This window comes from Quercus suber, unplaced genomic scaffold, assembly GCF_002906115.3.
Source record: "Quercus suber isolate HL8 unplaced genomic scaffold, Cork oak 2.0 scaffold_7, whole genome shotgun sequence".
Classification (NCBI taxonomy): domain Eukaryota; kingdom Viridiplantae; phylum Streptophyta; class Magnoliopsida; order Fagales; family Fagaceae; genus Quercus; species Quercus suber.
This window is the reverse complement of record NW_027069473.1, coordinates 936,638-960,916: the sequence shown is the minus strand read 5'-3', so window position 1 is coordinate 960,916 and position 24,279 is coordinate 936,638. Positions and strand designations below refer to the sequence as shown.

General features: G+C 32.4%; 2 protein-coding genes across 13 annotated transcripts in view; both read right to left on the bottom strand.

Annotated features, from left to right (window-relative positions):
- The window catches only part of LOC112040805 (TMV resistance protein N), a 139,733-nt gene that overhangs the window by 19,047 nt on the left and 96,407 nt on the right, over positions 1–24,279 (bottom strand). The gene's annotated exons all lie outside the window — the stretch shown is intronic.
- Positions 12,488–24,279, bottom strand: part of LOC112038656 (disease resistance protein RPV1) — a 107,839-nt gene continuing 96,047 nt past the window's right edge. Inside the window, exon 9 of the mRNA XM_065774201.1 lies at positions 12,488–12,601. The gene's annotated coding sequence lies outside the window, so the exon portion shown is untranslated. The remainder of the gene's footprint in view (positions 12,602–24,279) is intronic.

The window sequence follows — 24,279 nt, the reverse complement described above, 5'->3', positions numbered from 1 at the left end:
GGCGTCTGCTTCTGATGATGCTCTTTATCATCAGACCAAAACACCAATTGGTTTTTGGTGTAGGAAGGGATTGAACCCCAAATCTCTTATTCAACTATCAGAGACTTTACTAGTTGAGCTAACTGAAACCCACATGATATTGTCTACTTAAATAAACGCCAACTGAAAGAAATTTTTTTTAAAAATAAAAAAGTTGCCTTGTTCATTTTCTCTTCTCTCCAATTTTTTATAGCCACCCAACGTATAAAAAGAGAAGTCTTTAAATAATTTAATGGAAAAACATCATGATATAATTTTCAAGAAGGTGGTTTGTTTTATTGGCTTAGAATATCTCTATCATCACCTATAATATATTCGACATGTAGGTGAGTTGGAAATGGGAGAAAGTGGGAATCTTTTTTCTTGACAATGCACATTCATGTGTAAACATCTTTATCACTATTCTCTCCTTGAGCTTTCAAAAAAAAAGGTGAATTCTCTCTCTCACAATTGTTTTCTTTCTTTTGCTGAATTTTTTATTGTTTCTTAACCCTTAAGTTGAAGACTTTTTATGTTTTTATTTTTTATAATTCTATATTTTGTTAATACGTTTAGTGTTGTATTTTTTAATTCTCCATCACAAGTCTCATTTTTCCCTCGGATTTAGATCCTCTAGATTTCTTAGGGTACTCTACCAAATAGATTTCCTTAAATCCGAACCACTCTTTTATGATTTAAGGGTCTAGATTTTACCATGTCAGCATTCCACTAACAGTACTCTTAAAATAATAAAATAATGTTGCAAACGAAACAATTAAGATTATTGTTAATGGAATGTTGACATGGCATAATTTAGGCTCTTAAATCATAAAAGAATGGTTAGGATTTAAGGAAATCTATTGGTAGAGTACCTTAGGAAATCTAGAGGATCTAAATCCTTTTCCCTCTTATAATTTTTGATGATTTTAGTTTGTATTGACACTTAGTTATTTTGAAAGTAAAGATTTGAGCTTATATTCAAATAAAATCTACATGGTTATATATTTAAATGTGCCTACAAATTGTGTGAGTAATAAAATATTATATCGTCTATCTTAATTAATGCCTTTAGTTTAATTTTAATTTTGGTTAAAATAATATTATAATTTTGTGGTGAGTTTTGATTATCATGATAATTTCCATAAAGAAAGAAGAAATTTGTACAATATTTGCAACTTAAAAAGTTTAGTTCTAAATAAACAAATTGGGAAAACAAACGCACTATAATTAGCAGTTAAAATTAAGAATATGGACCACCTTTAAAAAAATATCAATCAAGCACACTGAAATATAAAATAATAGAATGTTATATATGTAGAAATAGAGTGATGAAAAAATTGTTTCATTTTTAGAGGGAACAAATTTCAGAGAAAAAATTACACATTATACCATATCACAAAATAATTATATATTTTCATGCATCACATAAGTCTGTATGCGCAGTCTACGAATAATCTGAAGACAATAGATAAAGTCTCATGTAACTACATCAAAACATATTTTATCTATAAAAAAAAAAAAAAAAAAGGCATATAACACCCAAAATAGTAAATAAAAACGTTTACCTTCAATTAAATTGAAGGAAAATTCTTTCAACTAAGTTGGTGGTGATTGATAAAATCATCCACATATACTTTTAGTCATAGGATAAAATTTGGATACAAACTTGGTTGAGCCAACACTAGTAAGATGACATGCGTCACTCTCATGCAAGGACGAAACTAGGATTTAGAGCCTCAAAGCGCACACAACAGTGCTTGTATGATAGAATAATGATCACATTTTAGCCAACCAAGCCCAAAATTCACTCATATATGATCATGCAAAATTGTTTAAAAATACATTTTTGTTATAGTATCTGTGTAAATTTATATTAGCACTTTTCGTATTGCATTTAGTTTTTTCTTTCTTTCTTTACTTATGCCGAGGATGAAGGAAGAGAGTGGATGTTGTATGTGAAAAAAGAGATAATCAAGAAAATTAATATTTTAATGAAATATATTGTAAAACAGATAATTTGATGTGAAGTATTTTGAAAAGTGAATGTGTAAAATAGAAAAAAGTAGGTTCTTATGTTAAAATAAACAGAAATTTTTGCATGAGTTAATGTAAATAGGAGCTCAAAGTATGAAAAAAAAATCATGAAAACCAATTTTTTAATACATTGCAATACACTAGTCTATTAAAAGATGCAAATCAATGGTACAGTCGGTAAAGTGTCACAATTTTTTTTTTTTTTTAAGAGTGTTTCAACCTATGGCGTCTGCTTCTGATAATAGTTTTTTATTATCAGACCAAGACACCAATTGGTTTTTGGTGTAGGCGGGGATTGAATCCTAGATCTCTTATTCAACCATCAGAGACTTTACCAGCAAAGGTAATTAAAACTCATAAGAAAATTGGGTTTGATGGAACAATAAATGGAAAGTTAAAAAGTTAGTAAACATTAATTGAGAGAGAGAGTGGTCATATTGGGTTTGATGGAGAGAGAAATATTATTAGATCGAGTTAGATGGAATAATAAATGGAATGTTAAAATGTTAGGAAATATTAATAGAGAGAGAGAGAGAGAGAGAGAGAGAGAGAGAGAGAGAGATAGAGAGAGAGAGAGAGAGAGAGTAGTATATATAGATATATATGGAGAGAGAGAAGAGAGAGAGAGAGAGAGAGAGAAGAGAGAGAGAGATGGGTTCAAGTTACACCTGGAGTTACACATTTTTAAGCCATAGATTTCTAAGAGATTTAATGATCGAAAAAACATCATTAAATGTTAATACTTTCTATCTTATTACCTAATTAATACTAGCATTTTCTTCTCTCTCTCTCTCTCTCTCTCTCTCTCTACTTTATTGCCTTCACTTGATTAAAGGGAAAATTATTAGGTACTCCCGGAGTATCATAAATGCGTACTCCCCCTCTCATATAAATGGTGGGTCTCACTATGAATTTAATTAGTGGAACCCACCATTTATGGTACTCATTTATGATACACATTCATGTGAAGGGAGGAGTACGCATTTATGGTACTCCAAGAGTACACAATAATTTTCCTAATTAAAGGACACTACCATTTTCAATAACCTGCAAACCTTACATTTACTAGCAACCCACCATAGCCAACCTCCCACATCTCTGCAAAGAAGCTATTGAACGGAGTACTCTAAAGAAATTTTTGGTTGGACTTTCTGCTTCACATTCCAATTAATAAAGAGTTGGTCGTGGTATTAATAATGTCCACACACATATATATTTGGTTGACATTTTCATTAAAATATCAACCAAATGATGACTAACTATTACCTTTACATAATAGTTTTGATTGCGAACTATAATTTAAAGGCGAAGGAAAAAAATAAATTAAACATAGTAATCTATGAACAATTAGATTACTGATTCATGTGAGAAAATAAATTAAACATAGATGCAATGGAATAAAATAGTTCATAACTATGACAAAGTCTAGAAACATGGAGATAGAGAACAACTAAAAGCAATAGTTGTGTTATTCAACAAAGCCAGTGGCAGTGGCTTTTTTTTTTTGCTGTCGATGACTTGGCCATGGAGGAGGAAAAGCTATGGAGGAGATAGAGAGAGAAACATGCAAAGAGAAAGAGAGAGAAACATGCAGCAGAGAGAGAAAGAGCTAGATGTATAATTTTTTTTGGGTTTAGAAATAAGTATGGAATATATTAAATAAGAGATAATAAATGAAATTAATTAGAATATTAGCATTAATGAGGGTCTTTTTTTTTACCGTTGGATCTACTTAAATCTAATGATTTTAAAAAGGTATAACTCTTTAGAGTTACACCAGATTTAACTTGAACTCATCTCATATATATATATATATATATATATATATATTATGATGGAATAATAATTTGAAAAATGTTAATTGTAAAAGAAAAGGAAAAAAGAAGAAGAAGCCAATAGGGTCAATAACGTGGCCACTGATGTGGCTCAACAGGAGCGTAGTAACAATAAAAGTTACGCTTCAACTTTTGGAATATTGTTACACTTGCGCCAACTTCTGTTGGTCATTTGAATATTTTATTATTTATTTCTCTAGAAGTAGTCAAGCTCATCTCATAGAATCATGGGTAGAGTGAATAGATAATTTTTTTTTTTTTTTTTTTTTGAGAATCTGATAAAACTTAAACTTACTAAGAAATTATCTTAAGGCAAGTCTTTAGCCATTGAGTTAAAATACTCACGGATAACTTTTTTCTAGGTTGGTCTATAGACTCTAGAAAAGTTTTTTGAGTTTTGATTTTGTTTTTGTACATGGGGTTGTAAAATTTAATTGCTTACAATCTTGTCATGGGTTGACTCTACTTGCAAAAGTCGGTTTTCAAGTTTATTAAAAAGTTTAATTTAACATGTTGAAAGTTGGGACACCAAGTTGTATTTTTTATTGATATTCTAATGAGAAAGCAATAAAGAATCAAAGATAAGGATGACTCTACTTGCAAAAGTTATTTTCAAGTTTGTATGGAAAGGAACTGTAGCTTTGTGGAAGTTTATTTATTTATTTGATAGGTCTTCGTGGAAGCTATTTATTGACTCATGACTTGAGTCATGCATCATGGCTTCCAATGGATACGAAGGTGCATTGAAATTATGCAAACTTATCTATTATTGTTGGTAACCTCTTACCATGGAATATCCAGGTAACTTCTTTAACGTACTCTCCATTAGCTTTTCAAATATTTAATAAAATCTTGTAACTTAATTATACTTTCTGATGGAACATATTGGTCTAGGCTGTAGATGCAATAGCTAGTTTTTAGTAAATAGGCAAATATATTATATTGATCCCTACATTTTGAGGTTGCACTCACTACAAAAAAAACGTCCTATGGCTGCGGTTCAAAAACGCGGCTATAGGTCAAAAAAACGCGGCCATAGCCCCATTTGGCCTATAGCCGCGGTTTTTTTGGCCGCGTTTCTAAACATAGCCTAAAAGCCGTGACTATAGGCCCCAAAGGGTCTGTGGCCGCGTTTTTAAACGCGGCCTAAGCTTTGGTCCTTAGGCTGCGTTTAAAGCGCGGCCTAAGGTCCAACCCTTAGGCTGCGTTTTAAGCGCAGCCTAAGGGTTGGACCTTAGGCTGCGTTAGAATCATGGGTAGAGTGAATAGATAATTTTTTTTTTTTTTTTTTTTTTTGAGAATCTGATAAAACTTAAACTTACTAAGAAATTATCTTAAGGAGTCTTTAGCCATTGAGTTAAAATACTCACGGATAAATTTTTTCTAGGTTGGTCTACTCTAAAGTTTTTTGAGTTTTGATTTTGTTTTTGTACATGGGGTTGTAAAATTTAATTGCTTACAATCTTGTCATGGGTTGACTCTACTTGCTAAAGTCGGTTTTCAAGTTTATTAAAAAGTTTAATTTAACATGTTGAAAGTTGGGACGCCAAGTTATTGTATTTTTTATTGATATTCTAATGAGAAAGCAATAAAGAATCAAAGATAAGGATGACTCTACTTGCAAAAGTTGTTTTCAAGTTTGTATGGAAAGGAACTGTAGCATTGTGGAAGTTTATTTATTTATTTGATAGGTCTTCGTGGAAGCTATTTATTGACTCATGACTTGAGTCATGCATCATGGCTTCCAATGGATACGAAGGTGCATTGAAATTATGCAAACTTATCTATTATTGTTGGTAACCTCTTACCATGGAATATCCAGGTAACTTCTTTAACGTACTCTCCATTAGCTTTTCAAATATTTAATAAAATCTTGTAGCTTAATTATACTTTCTGATGGAACATATTGGTCTAGGCTGTAGATGCAATAGCTAGTTTTTAGTAAATAGGCAAATATATTATATTGATCCCTACATTTTGAGGTTGCACTCAATTTGATTCTTATATTTTGGTAGCAATTAATTTGATCCCTACTATTTTCAATTTGGAATCAATTTTAACTCTATCATTAACTTACTAACGAAAAATGTTTACGTGACAAATGTGCGCGCACTTAGCTGAAATAGTACAATGAGACCCATGAATAGTACCAAAAAGTGCAGTGAAATCTATAAATAGTAGCAAAAATAAGTTGAAAAGTAAAATAAGGGTGTGCTTAGATACCGCTTATTTTGCTGAAACTGAAAAATTATTGTTAAAAGTATTGTAGATAAAGGTAAAAGTTGGTTGAAATAGTACAATAGGGCCTATGAATAGTGTCAAAAAGTGCACTAGAGCTCATGAATAATAACAAAAATAAGTTGAATAGTGAAATAATTTTAATTTTTCATCTATACCCAAACGCACACTAAGTTGGCAAAATTAATCATACCAAATGGACACTTAGTGCGCATTTGGCTCTAAATTAAAAGCTAGTGTTTTACTATTCAACTTATTTTTGCTACTATTTATGGACTCTACTACACTTTTTGGTACTATTTATGGGTCTCACTTTACTATTTTAGCTAACTTTTACATTTATGGTACTTTTAACAAAAGTTTTCAGTTTTAACAAAATAAGCGGATCTCAAATAAACCTTTAGCACAACTGAGGCTAACGTTAATAATAAAATAATAATAAAAAATGCCACTGCATGTTCTTGTCAGCCAAACATTACAAACCCAAAAACACAAACTTAGACGCAGCCCAAAAAATTCTCCATAACCAAATTCTATTTCAATTTCAAGCCGTGGATCTCTTATTAGACCCAACACCACTCCTCGAGTTTTTTTTTTTTTTTTTTTTTAGAATACTAAATATTTTTAACACATAGATAAGAAAATGAGAGAATATTTTAAAGAAACTTACAGTAGTGTATATCCAAAAGGGCCTAACTCTTGCATATACAACACAAACTTTAAACCTTTTTAATTCACACTCATTTTCTAATGTGAGATTTACCCACTATTCTTCTTCCTTATCCCTGTGTGTGTTATAAATATTTGGTATAAAAACTAAGAGAAAATCTTTGTCCTAAAACAACCAGCTCATAGCATAGAAGAGAAAAACTAAGAGAGAGAAACAGTGACCAAAAGCAAATATAAAACAAAAAATAAGGTACGGAGCCACCAAATATATATGAGAAAAACTTAATTTCTCCTCCACCAAAGGTGTGGTTTACATCCGCCAGGTCATTGCTGCAAAACCTTGTGGCTTGGGACGGAGCCACCAGGCTCTAATTCTGTGCCTCCATCGATCTCTTCAGATCTGCTACAGATGGGTGAAATTTTTTGGGTTTAGTTTAAGTTTGTATTTCTGGGCTGCTCGTGTTTGGCTGACAAGAAAATGCAAGAAAGCTGGGGAATTTCTTTTCAACTTATCATTCAAATTTTTTGTTTTATTTGTCTGATGTGGGGTTTTTTTTTTCTTTTTTTAATTCTTAAAATTGCCGACTTGGTTTTCTCAAATAGCAATTAAATAATTTGTTTAGTGTGCTAATTATACACACCATTTACCATGTATGCATTTTTTGATAGTTAAATTGATTCTAAGTTGAAAATAACAAAGGCCATTACCAAATTGTAAAAACTATGACTCCAAAATGTAGGGACCGAAATTATATTTTTGCCTAATAGATATTCTAAACATTTTTAATAAAGGAAAAAAAAATGACACTTCCTAGTATTTATAGCGAAAACATTCGATATTTAAATCTCCCACCTCATCAAAAGAAACAAAAAATTACTAATAAATTCATGAGTCATAGCTAAAGCATTTGCAGTGGCTAATGTAAAATAGCATAGAACTCAAAAAAAAAAAGAAAAAAAAAAGCTAATTAATTCCAAAAATCACTCACATCAAATTATGAACCAATTATGCAAAATGAGAATTTGCTATAGTACTTGTGCAAATATACAAGTCATTGTAACTTATGCAAAATATTTATTTATTTTTATTTATTTCTTTGAGTTTCCTGAAGGCTCAAAAAGAGAGTGAATAGTGGTTATTGTGTGTAAAGAGAGAGAAATAATTTTTAAAAATTGATATTTTGATGAAATAAAATATAGAATAAATAATAAAATATGAATATTTTGAAAAATTAATGGTTAGCTATAATAGAAAAATTAGGTCCTTATTCTAAAATAGATAAAAATTTTGCATGCTCTTAACTTAACTAAAAATAATTTTATTTTCAATTAAGGGACTTAAATTCAAATACGGCTTACTCCAAAATAAAATGTTATATTTTTATGAACCTATCGTATCTACTGTCTATCACTAAAAAAGGTTATTGTTTATAAATTCATCCTTTAATTCAGTTCATATCAAGTTTGGGACTTTGGAAAAAGAAAAGGAACTTTCATTTATTCAATTATGATAATGCTATTTTAAGGGAATCCAAGAGCTAGTGTGAAATTCCTACAATGAGGAAAAAAAAAAGAACAAAGAAAGGAAAACAAGCTCGTATGAAATTGATCAAACATGAGACTAGGTGGCCAACATGTTCCCCATTCCTTCACCATGTATTAAATTACCATGAAGGACTCACGTAATGTTCTAGTCAATGCTGACAACATCATGCTTAAATTACCACACATATTGCGTAGAAAAAATTGATAACTATCTTGAAAATAATTTTACTTTGTAGCTTGATAAACTGTCCTAGTTTTATTTTCCAAAAGAAAAAAGCACAACTCTTCAAGTACACCATACACCTCTTAAAAAAATTAAAAAAGCCACACCACATTCTCTCACACGCTCATTTGGGACATGAGTTTAAACATATGTTTTTAATTTTTAAACAATATTACACGTATTTTTACATACTTTTTTACATATACATATTTTCAAAAAAATTGAAAATTGTTGTTTAAACACATGTACCAAACGATATGTCCATAAATTTTTTCAATGATTTTATTTTTTAGTGTTTGTGTTGCTTCATATTCCCAAAAGATTTTGTAAACTTTTTAGATGAAAGTGTGAAACAAGCCGTAAAACACAAATTCACACATAGGGGTGTCCAATAGTCGGCCTGAGTCAAGTTTATGCCTAACTCGCGACTAACCCGTTGACATTGGGTTTCTAGTTGAAAGAGCTGCCGTTGACCATTAAAACCCACTGGTCGAGTTGGATCGAACTTGGTTGGACAACAGTCTGGTTGGTCGAAGCTGATGAAGACATTGGCGGAAGTTGTTCTTGTTGAAGATCTATATATTTGTTTTTTGCCAGATTTGAGTTAAAAACATCGAATCTTCTCTAGATTTGAGCAAAAACGACCGGATCTTAGCAGAAACCACCAAATCTTCACCGATTCGAGCGAAATCCGCTAGATTATATCCAAATCTAACAAAAAACTAGGAGATCTTCACTAGATTTGGGCAAAAACCATCATATTTTTGCCGAATTTAAACGGATTTAGGTAGATCCAGCCTTATTCAAGGGTTTGGCTGGTCGGATCGGGTAACTCACGTTTTCGAGAAGACGACCTGCCACTCAACTCACCACATCGGTTGAGGAACTCTGAGACTCGCTGTCGACAACCTCTCAGCTCAGTTCGGATGGTATTGGTTTGGGTCGCTCCAAGTCAGACGGGTTCGTTGGGTCCCAGTTAGAGATGGACAACCCTACTCATACACTTACATTTATTTATCAATCTGCACAACATATTTTAACAATTATTACCTGCTCTATTTTTTTTTTTGTTTTTTTAAAATCAAAACTTAATTAGTCAATTCAGTCAAAGCAGAACAAGATACTGCCATCTACAATACTACTAACTGACATGTAGGGGAATGCTTCCTTTCTTTTCATCATATAGATCCTTTTTTTAGCTGCTAGTTTTACCCTAGATAACTACTGTATACATAGTTTTGAATATCTTCCATTATGGCCACTGGCCAGAATGGCTGGAATTTTCCGTTCCATGGCTTAAACCAATGCAAAGGAACCCCATGTTCCGTTTTTGTCTCAAATACTAAATTACACTGGTGTTCCGGCCAAGATTTTGGCATTCTGGGTGATATGGACTTTCCGGACCAGTAAGTAAAAATGAAATAATAAAAACTAAAAAGAAGAAGATTAGAAGATATTCACAGCTTGAATGAAAAACAATTTTGAGCCTACATACTTAATCTGTCACTACCAATGGAAAGGATCATTATCATTTCGCAACAATGCATTTTTTTGTGTATGATATAGTTAGGATTTGGTAAAGCTGTAAGTTGCAAAAATACATTTTTTTTGTGTTGATATGGTATGGGAAGATAAACTTTTGGTTCCAAATGGCTGGCCGTTATGGATGATGTAATTTGGATAAGAGGGATGATATCAAGAGTATGCCACCTAAATAATTAAAAAATTCTTAAACTACAGCTATTATTAAAAATAGATAGACATAATCCGATACCCACAAACTATAAATTTTCAATAAACTACAAATTTTCAATTTTGCTTAAAAACCATTCACTGTTCGTATGAAAAAAATTAGCAGTAATCATATTCTTGATAGAGTGATTAAAAAAAAAAAAAAAAAAAACAAACAAACAAATAATGTTGGAATGTCATAACTCATAGGCAAACAGTGATTATACAATAACAAGTGAAAACCACTCCTAGACATAGGTGCATCTAAAATTCTCTGCTTTATCTGAGGCACATATGACATACCTGTTTGGTTTAAAAGCAAAAACCAACCAAAATTTTGTCCTTTGATAGGCAAGGAACACAACAAACAGCCATCACAGAGCAAGGGAGTTCCCAAAAAAAAAAAAAAAAAAAAAATGAAATCCGCTAGATTATATCCAAATCTAACAAAAAACTAGGAGATCTTCACTAGATTTGGGCAAAAACCATCATATTTTTGCCGAATTTAAACGGATTTAGGTAGATCCAGCCTTATTCAAGGGTTTGGCTGGTCGGATTGGGTAACTCACGTTTTCGAGAAGACGACCTGCCACTCAACTCACCACATCGGTTGAGGAACTCTGAGACTCGCTGTCGACAACCTCTCAGCTCAGTTCGGATGGTATTGGTTTGGGTCGCTCCAAGTCAGACGGGTTCGTTGGGTCCCAGTTAGAGATGGACAACCCTACTCATACACTTACATTTATTTATCAATCTGCACAACATATTTTAACAATTATTACCTGCTCTATTTTTTTTTTTTTTTTTTTAAAATCGAAACTTAATTAGTCAATTCAGTCAAAGCAGAACAAGATACTGCCATCTACAATACTACTAACTGACATGTAGGGGAATGCTTCCTTTCTTTTCATCATATAGATCCTTTTTTTAGCTGCTAGTTTTACCCAAGATAACTACTGTATACATAGTTTTGAATATCTTCCATTATGGCCACTGGCCAGAATGGCTGGAATTTTCCGTTCCATGGCTTAAACCAATGCAAAGGAACCCCATGTTCCGTTTTGTCTCAAATACTAAATTACACTGGTGTTCCGGCCAAGATTTTGGCATTCTGGGTGATATGGACTTTCCGGACCAGTAAGTAAAAATGAAATAATAAAAACTAAAAAGAAGAAGATTAGAAGAGAGATTGCCAGCTTGAATGAAAAACAATTTTGAGCCTACATACTTAATCTGTCACTACCAATGGAAAGGATCATTATCACTTCGCAACAATGCATTTTTTTGTGTATGATATAGTTAGGATTTGGTAAAGCTGTAAGTTGCAAAAATACATTTTTTTTGTGTTGATATGGTATGGGAAGATAAACTTTTGGTTCCAAATGGCTGGCCGTTATGGATGATGTAATTTGGATAAGAGGGATGATATCAAGAGTATGCCACCTAAATAATTAAAAAATTCTTAAATTACAGCTATTATTAAAAATAGATAGACATAATCCGATACCCACAAACTATAAATTTTCAATAAACTACAAATTTTCAATTTTGCTTAAAAACCATTCACTGTTCGAATGAAAAAAATTTAGCAGTAATCATATTCTTGATAGAGTGATTAAAAAAAAAAAAAAAACAATGTTGGAATGTCATAACTCATAGGCAGACAGTGATTATATAGTAACAAGTGAAAACCACTCCTAGACATAGGTGCATCTCAAATTCTCTACTTTATCCGAGGCACATACCTGTTTGGTTTAAAAGCAAAAAACAACCAAAATTTTGTCCTTTGATTGGCAAGGAACACAACAAACAGCCATCACAGAGCAAGGGAGTTCCCAAAAAAAAAAAAAGTTCAACTAAAAAACTCAACTACAGAGAGTTTGAAAAAAAAAAGAAAAAAGACTTGTATGACATCCAATCAAAATATAAATTTAGTTCAAAATTACCTCTCTGTATATATTAACAAACAACTGAAGTGTTATTATACGGATGCGATCAATTCTTGAAAAGTAGGAAGAGAGATGAGTTTAAGATATCCAAACTAAGCCCAAAGGCAAGCAAATTGCGGCAAACTTATAATTGCCAACACAGAGCAAGGGAGTTCAAACAAACACTATCACTAAGAATTAAGAACATTTTATCCAAAAACAGAGTCAAGCAAACACAAAATAAAAAAGCTCTATACAACACAATAGTTCTTGAACCTCCCTCTAGCAACCACACAGGTCTTGACTCTTGACTCACAATTTGATGGAGTGCACAATACCTTCTTCTGAGCTTATTAGACCTCCATGAATGTCCTATTTCTCTGCAATAAAGACGAAAAATTCCAGAACCCCAAGCTAATCTGCACATCACATCATTCAAACTTCTTCTCCTCCAGTATTTGATATCCATTCCACAAGCATTCAGTTATGTTAAAAAATCATAAATAAAAATTTCCACTCTGCATCATACCAATGCTTTTATGCCTACCGCAAAACAAAATGATACCAAAGGAAATAATATGTTATTAATCTCACTTGCATCACACTTGAGAAAATCACAGGATTATCACTAATGACTTCACTTCTTACCCATATAGCTCAGTTGCACCATCAAGTAACACAAGGCTTTCAATGAAAGTAGTAGTTATAGTTGAACCATATTGAATTTGAATATCAAGATTCTTGTCATGTAAAGTTTTTGGGTCAAGGAAAACAATCCCGTGGCCTTTGCGACGCTAAAATTCACAAGAATTGGATAGGGCATTGACTTGGCCATGCTATAGGAAGAAAGTTGGGTTTATTTAATTTTTCCTTTTTGAATGAGGATAGTAGGTAATCACTACACAAATTTCATGATACTTGTGAATTAAAGCCTTTAAGCTATGGCAAGGAATGAGTTTTGAAATTTTAATGGAATTTGTACTGTATGCCTTAGTGCAATCAATATAAAATGAATCCACCTAATGAAGTATATGCATGTCTAGGGGATTGACTTAGATATGTTTTAACTTTAAGTAAACCTTAATTTAAGGGACCAAAATTGACCAGAAGCTACCAATGTATGTCTGTTTTCAATGAAAATTGTGGGTACTCCGTATCCGTACTCATTCTTGATGGAATGATTGAATTTGAGAAAAAATAAATTGTTGGAGTGTCATAGGTGTACCTTGAAATAGATAAAGACCATTCCTAGAAGCAACCAATGCGAAAGCAGAGATTGGACAATCAAGGAGATGGCTTATTACTCCTCTCAACTTTTATACTAAGGACAATAGATGTCATTAAACAAATTTATGATTTTACAGAAATCTGATTAAGAATTTGAAACCAATGAAAAACTTTTATTTACAAAAAAAAAAAAAAAAAAGGAAATTTGAGAACCAGAATGTCTATGAATTTCAACTTTCAAAATGGAAATAAAATGGAAATAAAAGACTTGTATGACATCCAATCAAAACATAAATTTAGTTCAAATTTACTCTTTGTATATATTAACAAACAACTGAAGTATATTATAGGGATGAAATCAATTCTTGAAAAGTAGGAAGAATGGGTTTATGACATCCAATCAATTCTTGAAACTCAGTATCAACAAGGTTTAGAGACTCAAAGATCGGGAGATATATTCTAAAGCTACAGAAGTCAAAGTCAGCTGCAACCTCTAACAGCAGAATCTGAAGCCCAGTAACTTTAAGTGTTGACACCAAAACTGAGGATGGAAATTCAGTGCGTGCAAAGTCACCCACATATAACTGAATTGTGGCACCATTGGATGATCTAGCCATGTTGTATGGGCCCAATGACCTTCCACCTATAACCTATTCCAATTTGTAAAGCTTCCCTCTGAGATTAAGTTTTGATGTAGAACCCAAAATGCATATGTTGGAGCAGAGTCCAAAGATATAGATAGAGATCTAATAAGCTTCTTTCCCTTTTTTTATAAAGAATCAAGGAGAACTAAAACGCTAATTTCATGTTTTCTTTTGGTTCCCCCCACCCAATAAAAATGAAGAAAAAGAAATCAAACAGTAATGAATGAACTACTTTGCTGAGGTTTGCACTATGATGTGCTAAACTCCTCGCGTGTTATTGTGAACATCTGATATAAATTTTCCTTGGGACCAAAACAAACTTAATCCCCCCCCCCCCCGCCCCTCCCAAAAAAAAAAAAATTTGATGCTACCATCCTATGATATTGATCTTGCTTAGATATCTGCTTAAAAAGTAGGACGAAATATGGGTTTATTTAATTTTTCCCTGTAAAGTCTTTAAGCTATGGTGAGGAATGAGTTTTGAAATTTTGATGGAGAATGTTACTGTATGCCTTGGTGTAATCAATATAAAACGAATCCACGTAATGAAGTAATAGGATGTCTAGGTGGTTGACTGAGAAATGGTTTAAGTAAACTTTAATCTAAGGCACTAAAATTGACCAGAAGCTACCAAAGTATACCTGTTTTAATGAAAATTGTGGATACCACGTACTCATTCTTGACGGAATGATTGAATTCGAGGAAAAATAAATTTTTGGAGTGTCACAAGTGTACCTTGAAATAAATAAAGACAATTCCTAGAAGCAACTAGAGATTGGACAATCAAGGAGATGGTTTATTACTCCTCCCAAAATTTACACTAAAGACAATAGATGTCATTAAACAAATTGATTTTAGAGAAATCTGATAAAGAATTTGATATCAATGAAAAAGTTCTATTTACAGTGGCGATCAACTTTCAAAATGGAAATCAACTCCAGAGAGTTTGAAAAAAAGAAGAAGACTTTTATGATGTTCAAGCAAAAGATAACTTTAGTTCAAAGTAACTCTTTAAATCTTCTTCATATGAAACAAAAGTTTAGAAACACTACCCAGATTACCATAAACTTTGAAGTGCAAAAATCACTTACCATATTACCTCACACTAATAATCTGTTAAAAAATATTTTCACTAAATGACCACAACAATACTAATAGAAACACAATGTATTGGCAGCTAAACACACTGATTCATTCTCATTACCATTGGCAATGAACATGTGATTTAGCCATCTCAATTTAAATAGTGAAGGTGTTGACAGTCCATGATCACAAATCCATTTCAGTCACTCCATGTCATCTCAATTTTTCTCTCAACGCAACAAGCTAAAATTGCATAGCAAATGTACTGCAGCCACTAGCAAGATATACATCATTTTGATCAAGGAACCAAGCACAAGACCATTGCTGGGCCTCTACTCACCAGTCACCACATAAGAACTTCCACATCCCAATTCAACATTCTCATCATAGGGCTTCTTTTCCTCCCCCTTCTCTGCCCCATTTTTATTTTTATTTTCTGGATTTAAGTAAGATTTTTATTCTTATTTTGCAACACCACCAGAGAGGCACACAAAAAGTCAGAATTAAATTCTATGTTATTTCATGAAATCGCCACAAGCATAAAGGGTTGATATACATCTCAATTAAATTCACTCACATCATATCAGTAAATTTATGCCTACAGCAAAACAGAATGATACCAAAGGAAACAACATGATAATGGTCTTAATCGAATCACACTTAAATAATAAAATGCAATGATTATCACTAATGATTCCACTTCTTATCTGGATAGCTCGATTCCTCCATCAAGTAACACAAGGCTTTCCCTCAACGTGGTAACTATATTTGTAACATACCGTAGGATACCAAGATCCTTCTCATGTAAAGTTTCAGGGTCATTTGAAAGAATCAGACTCATTGCAATAATGTATTTTAATTTCATCATTACTGGATTCTTCCTTGACTTTCTTGTCAAGTAGAAGTTCACCATGCCCAGTGCAACCATAGAAACTTATATCAACATTTTCAAACCAGATAGAAAACAGATTATTCCAAGCTTCACGTACGCCATAATCCCTCATTACCCAAATAAAGCATTGCGAGTCTGACAGTTCGCTGTCGTCATTTTCGGGGTATCCATATGTTATGATAGCAAATTTCCCTTGAACACGAATAGACTTTGCTCATGCAATTTATCTCCATCAGGCATTATCGACATCAAATGGCAAAATCATATTTTGATCTAGGAATCTCTTCCCTTTCACATTCAGCCAACCAATGCAAAGCCCCACTAACAAATTGAATAGATGAAAACAAGTCGATATCAGAGACAACAACATTGGATCTCAATGAGATTTAAACCTTTTTCCATGAGTCCGAGCTTAACGTGTAAACCTCAGCCACAACCGGAGTACTCCAAAGGTTTACAACCTTGTAGTCATTTGTCTTGGATTGATAAGCAAATCCGGTAGAAACCCAAACTTCTTGGTCGCTAGAAAAATAGCTGCCTAAAAAAATGAACCAAGCAATCTCTTAAATTTTCTAATACTGGGGTTCCACAAATATATAGGATCACCAGTTTTGGAACGATCAGAGTTTGGAACGTGTTTTCGGCGGAACAGAGACTTCAGTTTTGGGTATGAAGTGTTGGGTTGGGTTGGGTTGGTTGGGCTTGGGCAATTGGTGTGGTTAATTGATAAGCTGATTGATGGGTCGGTTCATTTGATTTTGTTTTAATGATATCATTGCGCAACTCTGTAGGTTTTATGTCCTGAGACATCTTGTTGTCCAGAACTTAGATAGTGTTATTGAGCCATAAGGCTCATCTGATTGAATCCCAACACTTAATTTTAAATTGTTAATATTAAAACATATAAATTAAAATGTAACATGGAGGACATAATGGGTGGGTGGTAAGCTCATAAGTTGGTGTGCATATCATGTGTTATGTATAAATCTTGAATGTTCTCCATGAATATAAATTTCCATGAAATGGAAGACTAGGAAAATATACATATGATTTTTTTTCTTTATATGAGCTAATCTTCACATTCAAATCATACTTTTGATGCAAAAAATTTTCTAAATAAATCATCCTCAAGCATAGTAACTCCATCCAAAAAACTATCAAATTAGTTGCCAACCGGTGTGCCCAATTTGTTTCATTGCCCACGATTTGGTTAATTAGTGTTGAAAAAATTATAGATTGTCTATATTATTACACAATTTTTTTTTGAACATTGTGCATTTCCCAGATCCCTATAATTAGTGCTCTAGAGAAAAGTAATCCAAACGTTAATGTATCTTACGAATCCACATTTGAAGTAACACCATCACTTGTCCTGGTGTCATTTTCTCCATTGCACAATGATTTTGCACATGCTCCTTAGTCCCCACAATGTCTCATCTTCGTAGCCTCTACACAAGTTCTACATACATAAAAGAAAATTGGGCCTTGGATGGATTTGAGTCTAGGATGGCACTATAGTTGATAGTTGTTGGGTCCATTAACCATGCTCATGCCCACTCAACATATAATTTAGGTCCCATAAAAAAAATAAATAAAAAAACATATAGTTTAGGTCAGGGTCGTCAAGCTCAACAGTTTCAATGAAGAGAAATTGAGATATGAGAATAAATGTGTAATTTGTGGAGAAATCTATGAATGCACTTAAGTCCTAACTCTATGCCTAAAATCACAATATAATTAAGTGTCACATTATGAATCTTATGATTGGTGCATCCATTTTTTTTTCATTGAGTTCATGTGTGGGTCCCATGTGTAAATGCTGAAATCTAATAATAAAATGATATCTAAGCATGTTATGAAATTAAGTATGAGTTTAAGTGTGGTTGTAGATGCTTTGATGTACATTGTGTGGTTTTTGTTCAACCTAATACCAGAGAGGAGGTTAAATATGTAGTGTAGGTATGTAGGACTCATAGTAGACTAATTAAAGAGGCAAATGTCCTTGATTAAGGCTAAAATCAAGGACACAATGATGATCCTTGATTTTAGATTACTCAAAGGTGAATATGTACGGAAATTATATTATACAGTAACATCTTCCCCAAACAAGTGGCATTGAATAGGTTATTTGGAAATTGAAAAGAAGATCTCAATATATTATACACCAACCAACCCATTAAATAGAAAATGCCACAACAAAATATAGTTATTGGCGGTATCTCAAATAACACTACGATGTAAGGACAATTAAGAATCAACATTTATCTATATAATACTAAAAGCTGAAACGTAGCATTTAATGTTGCTACGCTCACGTTGAGCCACGTCAGCAGCCACGTAATTACTTTTATTTTTTCTAAATTTTTTTCATAATTTTAATATACTATTAAAAAGAAATAATTCTCATCCTTATCTCCACTTTAAAACCCAATCTTTATATATTACAGTTAACCGTAAAGCCCTAACCAAGCTAAATAATCTTTAATGCTAACCGCTCTCTGTCTTCTTGTCTTTCAGGCTTACAAAACTCCACAACTTCAGCTTTTCACGCTTTCAAAACTTCACAACTTCAGCTTCCCAACGCCAAACTCTCTCTCTTCCCTCCTTGGTCTCTTCCTCTCCTTATTTAACTGAATCACTCCTTCATACCTGTTCAATTGCCACCATACATAAATAATAAAAAGAAAAAGAAAAAAAAGAGAGTCCATATTAGGTACACATTATCCCTTCCTTTTGTAATTAATATTTTGCTATTCTTCAACTAATTGAGCATTAATTCGGACCTTCTTCAAATCTGTCTTGATTAGTGGTGATTCTTCCTATTCCCATCAAGAGGTTTTTCAAAACGTTCAATTGTGCCTATTGGAAATAGAACACCCACTGCGTTATTTTTTCTATATATATCTACAATCTCTCTTCCTCTATAGATAAAGAGCCTATTAGCCTAACCTATGCCATTGCAAATCCAATCCTTCCCACCAAGGAGCCCCCCATGAAATTATCAGATTTGAAGCCATGAATATTTGTCATGGGGTTCTCAGCAAACAAACAGACCCAAACAAAAAAAAAAAAAAAAAAAAAAAAAAAAAAAAAAAAAAAAAAAAAACAAAAACGAAAGCTTTTAGAATTTAAGCCCTTGAACCTCCAAACCAAAACAAAGAAGTGCTTGAACAATCTCTAAACATGGTTTTGAAACTTGGATCGGACTGTACGGTGCGACCAGATTAACCATGAATCAATAAAACGGCCCAATCACAAGTTCAGATCAGAGATTTTTTTGGGGTACTTACAGCCATTGTTGAAGCTTCAACCACCATGAGATGCTGTCAAACCATGAGATTGCATCTCTATTTCTTCTTATTCTTCTTCTTTGTCTCTGTCTCTCTCGCTCTCGCTGTGTTTTTGCCATTTCTGCAGGCCTTCATTGCTGGACTGTCATAGTGAAGGTCAAGTTGTTGCAAATGGACGGACAAACCAATGCTTAGGCAAGCTTTAGTTGTCATCCACTTTTACAAACTAACAAATGCTTGCAAGTCTTTAACAACTTATTGCTTCTTAAATTGGCTAAGGCCTGTGTTTGTATTGTACTTGATCACTTAATGGGCGGACAACCAATGTCCGCCCCTGTTCCAGTTTTTGTATTTTTTTTTTTTTTTTTCATATATACTAAATGGGATTGGCATGATAAAAAAAGTATTTGGATTACCAAATGGGCTAAATGTGATTTAAGATAATTTAAATGAAGACTTGCGTAGAATATTGATCTTTAACAAAAAGTTTAAGGATATTAATTTAATATATATCCATTGATTGAAAAACTCAATATTTGTTTATGTTTGATTATGATTTAATATTACTTATTTGTCTTATGAATGTTATGATATAAAAAATACATTTGAAATATAAATATTTATATTTCAGTTAATTTTTATATTTTTACTAATTTAATTTTTAAAAATAATTATTAAATTAATTATAATGTCATCATGGTATGACCTCAGTTCAACCTTAGTCCAACCTTTAAAACCTTAAACACTTCCCTTTTACGATTCTTTGAACGATCCAGGTTTCAAAACTATGTCTATAAATGATAATGTCATACACAATCTCTACCCACTTGGTATCACAAATCTTATTTGGTCCCTCAAGACATTGTCTTTGCTTGAATATATGTCATTGGTATAACAAATCGGAAAGCAAATTATGGAGAGAGATCACAACTTTTCTTTTCTTTGTTTCTCATGAAAAATGTATATGGGAAAATGGATTTTTTTTTTCTTTTTTTTTTTTTCCAAATTTGGTAGGTTGTGGTTGGGAAGGATTATTGAGAGTTTGAGTTGTTTAGTTGTTGACGGTAAATGGGTCATGAATGTTTTTAGGGTTTGACAAATTAGTTGTCAGTTTGAGCTTGTGTGTGTGTTTGTTTGTTGTTTTTTTTTTTTTTTTTTTTTTTTTTTAATTATTTCACACTTTGTTATTAGAATAGTTGTTACGTTGTAGGTATTGCATATATTCACCAATTATAAAGATAAAGTCCGAAATTTTACAGAATTAATTTTTAACTTGTCCTAACGAAAAATTATGTATTTCTTTCAATAATTAAAGTACTATACAAAGGAGGTCAATGAAATTTCCAATATTGTATGAAATTGGTACTTTTCTTTAAGGAGGTGAATGAACAGCCAGCTAAGAAAATAAAAAATAGATCCAAAACTTGGCCTTAAGCAAGAGAAGATTGTTGAACCATTCAAAAGGAACTCATAAGGATAAATATTTAATACTCACAGATAAGGATAAATACAATATTAATAAATGCATTTATGTCATTCCATATATGAGCTCCTTAACATTTGGCACATACATTGTAGTTAATAGCACAAAAACTTAAAAAGTCTAATATCATAGGTATTAGGTATATATACGTAAAGAAAACAAAAATCTACTACAATTTTAAACAAAAATGTGCTATTGACGTGAGTAAAGCTAAGGCAAAGTAGTATTTATATCGTTTGTAGGCATGACTAATTCCCCATGAGGTAATTGATTGATTTTCCAAGGTAAAAGAGCACCCGACCAATTCGAAACAAAAATAAATAGAAACAAAGTTATAAATACTATGTTAGGAACCCATGGGTAGAACTCACCATTGAAATCCGGCTTGCAAAGAGAGGGTGCCCAAGAGCTTATAAACACATGGTTAAACTTATACTTAATCCATGTGAGACACTATGATCATAACATACTATATAACCTAAGTCTGGACTTTTTGTTAACTTCATGAGACTTTGGCACATAAATTTTTCAAGTCTAACAAATTAACACCTTAGTTATTTATTTAATTATTATTTTTAACGTTTATTTTCAGCTCCCTGTTGCCCCGAATTTTTTTTTTTTTCCATTATTCTCTCCATCCCCAACCTACAAAGTCGATCACTTTCCCTCCCTCAACTCCGCCAAAAGGCCCAAAACCCACACTGAATTCATCATTCTCTCAAGACCCAACCAAAATATGCAAAGAAAGATAAGTAAAAACCCAATATGGGTCTAACTCCTTCGTTGAAAATGCACTCTATACCTCATCTTCTGCTTCTTTTAAATCTCAAAGACTCTTTTTCTTCTTCTTCAAAAACAAAGTTACGATTTTTTATTTATTTATTATATTTTTTTATTAAGGCTGAGATCAATTAGTTGTTGAGTCTAATCAGCTTCTTTGTGAGCTTATCAGTAATGTCTCTGATATAGACCATAATATATAGACCTACTATGTTGCTCAAACCTTGATTTAGTTTTATGCCTAAAACTAATTTGGAAAATTAAAAGAAGAAGAAATTTAGTAGGTTTTATTTTTTATTTTTTAAACTTTATATTTGTTTGATATGTTAGTAATGTGGCCATTCCGGCCTATTATGGTGAATTTTGGCCGAAATTAAATGAAGCTAGCTTTTAAGAAAGAAAAAAGAGTAGAAGAAAAAGAAGAAGTTCGTAGCTATGGATTGTGGTGGACAAAGCTCCAATAAATTTTGCAAACCTTTTTACAAGATTATATATGAACCACATAGAAAATTAAATTAATTGACAATTAAAAAAAAGAGGATGAATACAAAGTTATTTGAACAACCATCTAAAAAAACTTTAGTTTTGCTTCTTCCTCATTAAAAAAAAAAAAAACCATTGGAGATCTTTTTTTTTTTTTTTTTTTTTTTTTGAGAATCAAATCAGCATGTTGTATTAAAAAGGTTGACCAAAACTAGCCAAAATCGGCTAAGAGAATAGAGCTTATGCGTGTTGGAACATCCTCCATCCACACCATAAGACATGACTAACATGTTTAGTAAGGCTATGAGCAACTAAGTTAACATGTCTATAAATATGAGAAAAGCAAACAAAGGAAAAAGAAGCCGACAAAATTTTGGCCTCGGTCTCATGTCACAACTAGGCTACTCCTTCCCACAATTCAATAACCCACTAAAATACATTTACTATTTTATTTGTTCATTTTACCATTTTATTAGTTCTGGTGGACAATGGCATTTTACTTGATGTGGTTCATATTTGTTTGCAAACAAAACACTCCTTTTTTCTTATATTTTTTTATTATTTTATATAAAAACTACGTCCATAATATTTTCTCAACATTTTTATGACAAAACATATGTAATAAGTTTTTATTGGTTCTAATTTGAATTCACAACTTAAATTATTTTTTTGTCCACTCATAACAACCTACCACTTAGGATTTATTGTAAAAGTATTGTAAAAATATTATGGACATAACATTTATTTCTCTCTATTTTTTTTTTCCCAATGACAACTTATTCTTACCTCACTTATTACCAAAATAACTTTAACTGTTTACTAGCCTAAAATATCTTTAAATTTTATAGTGCTAAAAAACATAAGCTTAAATATTAAGCGAGCCCAACAACTGCAAATCCTGTTTCTCCTCATCTCAAAACTGGACATAGCACTGGCCTTTTTTCAAAGCCACCTATTATGCAAGTTTTGGCATTATTTATAAAGATAGTCATGATTCTCTTATTATAGTCCATACTAAATTAATTCCTTGCCTAGGAAACCCATTGTGGATGGCTGCCATGCTCTATTAAGTGTTACACTCTTGTCACGAACTATGGATCAGAGATTTGATTGTGGAGCTTGCCAACTCACAGTTGCTAGCATCAATTGGGTTGCATGAACTATGCTTGAATGAGATTTCGGATGTGTTGGAACAAATTCAAGCTTTTTGTGAAATAGGCAGGACATATATCCTATAGACTATGTAATAAGTAAGCGCAAGCTTTGGAGTTCCATCGCTTTTGAATTTTTTTATTAAAAAAAAACTATTTAGAATGTTTCATAAATATTTCATTTTTGGAATTTTCCCGTGCATCGCACGGGTTAGCGACTAGTATATTACTAAAAGCTGAAGCGTAGCGTTAATGTTGCTGCACTCAGGTTGTGCCATGTCAACGCTCATGTCATTTCCACCTTTTTTTCCTACAATTTTAAAATAGTTTTTTTTTTTTTTTTTTTTTAATTTAGAATCATAATAAATCTATAAATTTCAAAATAATAGTAAATCTATATAATAAATCATAGCCCTATCTCCAATATAAAGCCCATTTCTTATCTATTTAATTCCATCATAAAAGCCCAAACCCAAACATTTTCAACTAAAGAAAAATAGGAAAATTGAAACCGTGAAAGAGGGTACACAGCTCAGGGAACGGTTTGAATTTTTGCTACGGTTTCACATTGTTTCACTTCTGCAATACGGTTTCACATCGTTTCAACCTAAGGAAAACCAGAAAGTCTGAAACCCTGAAGGAAGGAATCTAACACCATTTGAAACTGTGAAAATCTCCCCACCTTCCTGCTCTACGGTTTCATAGTAACAGCCGCCCATCTATCTTCCTTCCTTTCTGTTTTCCTCTTCTCACAGTGTATAAATACTAACAGAACCTGGATGATTCGGTTGAGGTATCTCTAAATCCCAATTCCTTTTGTGCTCCATTCTTTTGCTTGATGTTTTTTGTTTCCCTTTTTCATTTGTTACTGCCTATTTCGTGCTGTGGTGTGGATGATTGTTATGTTGAAATTCTGATTGCTAGGGCTTTAATTGGAACTCTGAGTTGTACATTTTGTTACTACCTCTTTCATGCTGTGGTGTGGTGTGTGTTTTGATTGCTGGTGTTCTTAATTGGAGCTCTGT